Genomic DNA, 5268 nt, shown 5'->3' on the forward strand with positions numbered 1-5268 from the left:
CGTTGTGTTTGTAAAGCTCTCTTTTTGACAGGATTGCTAGGCCTTGCTACAGGTCAGGAAATGATCAATAAAAAATTAAATCTTGAAGGTCGGGGATTTTTTTTGGAGTCAGGGAAAATTGACATGTTGAAGAAAAGTCAGAAAAAATGAAATAACACCTGATTTAATACCATTGAAGGCTGGAATAAACATTTCAGGTCACCCTATTAGCCATGTTCAAAACGAGCAAGGGACTGGGTACGAATATTCAATATCGATTGCACTGAAAAACTGGGCCCGTCGTCTGAAAGAGCATCCAAAAATTAGTAACTCAACCAAATTTGAGAGTTATTGGTTTAAACGCAAAGGCATGGAACTCTTTTAAAAATCGTTAAGAGAGCTTAGTATGGCTGGATGGACAGCTGTCCCTCCAATCCATACTAAGCTCTCTTATTTTAGCAATTTCTAAAAGTGAACCATACCTACGCGTTTGAACCAATAACTCTCAAATTTGGTTGAGTTACTAATTTTTGGATGCTCTTTCAGATGACGGGCCCAGTTTTTCAGTGCAATCTATATTGAATATTCGTACCCAGTCCCCTGCTCGTTTTGAAACATGGCTAATTGTGATCTGAGTAATGTTTCTTTTGGAAGCAAAGGGTGGAGGTCGCTACTGATATCTGACATTTTGCAATAATAATAATAATAACTTTATTTAACGAGGGTAAAAACACTTTACTCAGATAATTGTCAGAGAAATTTGATTTTTATCAAAGAAAAGTCAGGGAATGTTGAAAACAGATGTCCGTGGCAACCATGTCTTAGATCAACATTTTTATATACATTCTTGCTGCCATCTTCAACTCAAATAACTCCATTGTCCTTTGTAAACCATGATAGCGGTTGGGAGACGAAAGTTAAGACATTCTAATGAGCCTTGATGTTCACTTTAATCACGACAAGTGAGGGGTTTTAATAGGCCTTATTCGTATTTTCGGTATTAGACTGGAACTTAGCTTGCAATGGAGGCTCATGCGGGGGAATATCATTTAAAAGAGCTCCCTGTCATTTGCATTTGAAAATTAAAAGATTACCCGCATTAGCCTCCATCGCAAGCTAGTTCCAGACTTCCAGTCCAATACCGAGAATACGAATAAGGCCTATTAAAAGCCCTCACTTGTCGTGATTAAGATTGGAAAACGGCCATCTAAAACTGAGAGAGATTGAATATCTGTACCCTGTGGGCAAATATCTGTTATATTGATCCGTCTGTTACAAAATATCTTAAATTAGTATATACCACACAAGTGAATAGTGCTTTTCTCGCGCGCTGATTGGTTAGCTCGGAGGTGATTAGCAAAGTAAAAGGCACTGTATTATTAAAGGGTAAACTAATTCCTCCCTGGTGGGTTTAAGTCCAATAAAATCATACAAATTGCCTATATGTCTAAAAAATATGGGAAAAAGATAAGGACGGTAATAGCTAACAAGAAGTTACTTTATATAACTCATGAACTCTGACGTATTTCTTAAGTGGTTCAACTAGAGTACGCACTTGATGATATAGAAATCGCGAATCAGAATATAGATTTTAAAATTTCAGGGCGCGCGGGCTCCCTGATGAATTTGTATATACAGAAACCATATTTAATTTTTAAGCCCACCAAACCGAGAAAGCACGTATGTCGGATGCAAACGCATACCAGTTTGTGAAGTGTTCACAGGGCCGGGTGGATCCAGAAAATTCAAAAAGAAGGGGTCGAAGAAGTTGTGGCGAGAGCACAAGCCCCTTCCCCCTACGCCCGTTCGATCAGTGAAAAAATTCACATTCGTGCAGGAGTTGCTGCTTACAGCATTCTGTTACATTTGTGACAAAAGGGTTAGGCTTCGGTAGAAAAAAAAAAAAGGCCACGGCCACTCCCCTCCCCCCCCCCCCCCCATAATTCGTTCCTGGTGATGTCTACTACTTCCACCTCCATGCACCACGACCACCACCAACACCCACCCTGACCCACCCACCTTTAATTCAGGGACCCCGGAGCCGGGGGGCTGGGGGGGACTTTAGTCCCCCAATATTTCCGATAAAATAAAGACTTACTAAAAGAAGGGTCTCTAAAGCTACCCACTGCAAGTCATTAGTCAGCCCCCCTCTTTAATATTGGAAAGATGCTCCGCGGTCCCTGTAATTTGTGGTCGGATTCCCCCATGAATCCGTACATTTTCCTGAACTGATTGCATGTAATATGATATTCAATCGTCTCAACCTTTTTGTCTCGTGTCGTCATGACGACGTTGTCATGACGACACGAGATAATTGTACAGGGGGATATTTTCCCGCCATGTCAATATTTTTCCCGCCATGTCAATATTTTTCCCGCCATGTCAACATTTGCTTTGTGAGGCCGCGGAATTTTCCCGCCATGTTATGAAATTCCGGCGGCATCCGATCACAAAACAAATGTTATCAAAGAATAATTGTTTCTTTACAAAGGTCGCAACTAAAGCGCTGGTTTATCAAACAGTAAGTTAGGAGTATTTATTGTAAAGGGCTTATTATGTAAAAATACAGGCACGCTATAAAAAAGAGATGACGTTTTTTTCTGAACTTGCAGCAAACGAGCAAATTTTAAGTGGTCTAACAGGCAATAAAAATGGAACAGAAATAAGGCCCCTTTTAGCTGGCAACAGTGCCTATCCGCTAACGAACTGGCTAGTGAAACCCTACCCGGACAGAGGACGCCTGACTCAGGAGCAGCGAAAGTTTAAAACCTAAAGTTCGGTGCGCTACGATCTGTAGTGGAACGAGCATTTGGCATGTTGAAAGTTCGTTGGAGAATTGCGTTGAAAAAGGTTGAACAAAAAACGAGCATTTTTTAAAAGACTATGATTGCTACGTGACTTTTGCACAACTTTGTATTGAAAGGGGTGACCTTTGTGGCATGAATAACAACAATTTAATAACAGAAGATAAACGATTAGATAAAGACAATTATTTTGATGCCAAATCTTTAAAAATGTCAACTGTGGCGTTTGTTTGTTCAAATCATGGATAGTAAAAACTTTTACTATCCATGTTCTAAACTAGCGTTGTGCTGTTCCATACTTTTTCCCACATTTCAATAAAAGAACTCTGCCAGTCTGGAGTCGTACTTTTTTGCCTTTCTTTTTTCAGGCGCCTGATTCATCGAGAGAAACATTTACACTTTCGATTTGCAAAGCCTCGTTTACACTCGGCTCTGAGGTAAAGGTAGAACTCAATGTATGACCGAAAGAGGGAAATTATATTTGATGAGTTTTCTTAGGATTGAAGAGCAGAAATGTCAATCTAAAGCGCAAAACATACATTGCTTTTTTATTTTTTTGACCCGAAGATTGACCTGAGTCAAGAGGCACTACATGTGGCTTCATATATCCTGCTGTGAATTCCACGCTACAATGGACACAACCGTTTATAGACAACAACAACAGCCTTTTCAGTGCATGAATGAAGCTCTTAAGAGGAATACACGTAGATATGACGCATTTTTTTCTTTAAATTAGCTGTACGCTTTTCAATTTTGGATATATTTGAGCTGCAGCCAGCAGTTATCAAGAAAAATACAGACAAGTTTTACGTTCTTAAAATAACATTCTAACCTTTGCCGACAAGATTGTACTGAAAATCAATGAAATTAATTGTAACTCAAGCAGAAAACGCGTAGAAGAAGAATGAAATACACCAGGTTATTACAAACGCATAATACAATGTACTAACGGAAAGAGAGAAATTATATTGATTAGTTTTAGAACGGATCTGAAAAGCAGAAGTGTCTAATAATCAACAAGATGTCATTAGATGGACCTGCCTGTAAATTTTTCGTTGTCGTTGTTGTGCATATAACGCTAGTATACCGCAACTTAAATTGAGCGAGAAAAGCAGTTTTTAACATGAAGCTCTAAAATCTCTTTGGAGTGTCTTGTCTTGTGGTCGCTTGTAAAGTTTTAATTTGTGCAATTGTGAGGTGTATCAGAATAACAGCTTCACGTTGCCAATTTAAAGAATAGCGTGCTTTCATTTGATATCTATTATTTTATCTTGAGAGTTTTGGAAAGTAGTTGAAAATCATTTCTGTTTACCAAGCGTAGGAAAATGGTGGATGTTTCAACAGGATATTTACTGTAACAACTGTATTTATAGAGATTACAGTCGTGGAATATAGCAGATATAGCTTTTATATCAACGTAACTAGTATCGGCTAATGGTAAAAATGTTGCTGAAAGAGAGGACGATGTATTACTAAATATCAGTTGTTCGATCGGTAAGCATTGTTCTTATCTTTGTGTAGACAACTTTTTTTAAATTTAGCCGCGGCAACAGATTGTATCGGGGTTAAAGAGGGATTGTAATCTAAGCAATTAGTTGGTCGGGATTGAATGTCAAAGTTAATCTTGCACACATAACACTAGCCTGCGAACAGGCTAACATAACACATGTCGTTTGAACAAAAGGTTTGAATCGTTTGAATCGTTAGTCGATTGAATACCCAACCATTTTAAAGTTATGACCAGTTATGGTACAGCATAGTAAGCTCTGTGTAGAAGTTAAAGTCTCTCTTTAAAAGTGAGATTTGTGCGAGTTAAACACTACTACATAGTTTATTGCGTACGTTCGCGCGGAATCACGTGTCAAGCAAGATCGAATGTTTTCTATTAAGCAGAACCTAGCAGAATATTTCATTCAGTAGATTTAAATAGCGAAGAAAATGACTGTAATTTACACGTTCTTCAGCCGCTGCGTTGTAGCTTTGGCGTTACAAAAACATTAAGACCGGCTCAAGAGTGACCAAAACCAAATTTCTCCTCACAATATCAATACTAAATCAGGAGAAGAGGTTATAAGAATTAACAAAATCATCACCACTCGCATGTCATTATCACTTAACAGGCTAAGCGTTCACGAATAAACACCCAAAGCGATATCTCATATAGCGTGAAGAAAGCACATGGAAGTCATAGTATAAGTATACAGTTGAATGTATGCTTAGTGAACCAAAGTGCAATACAGTGCAATGTCTGTCATCTTTTTCTGCTGTTATTGGAGTTATATAACTGATCAACTTTACAAGCAATAAATAGACGTGAAAAGCGATCTCTTTTTTAAATAAACTCTAAAAAGTGACACGAGACACTAAGCCCAGAGGGCTTTTGATTTACGATATTGTCAGCAAAAAAAAAAAAAAAAAAGACTAAAATTAAATCACAAGCTACGACAGCTCACAACGATCACAAAGCTAAACTATTATCAAAGAA

The sequence above is a fragment of the Oculina patagonica genome, chromosome 1 (genome assembly GCF_052425735.1).
Source record: "Oculina patagonica isolate OP01 chromosome 1, crgOcupat, whole genome shotgun sequence".
Lineage (NCBI taxonomy): Eukaryota > Metazoa > Cnidaria > Anthozoa > Scleractinia > Oculinidae > Oculina > Oculina patagonica.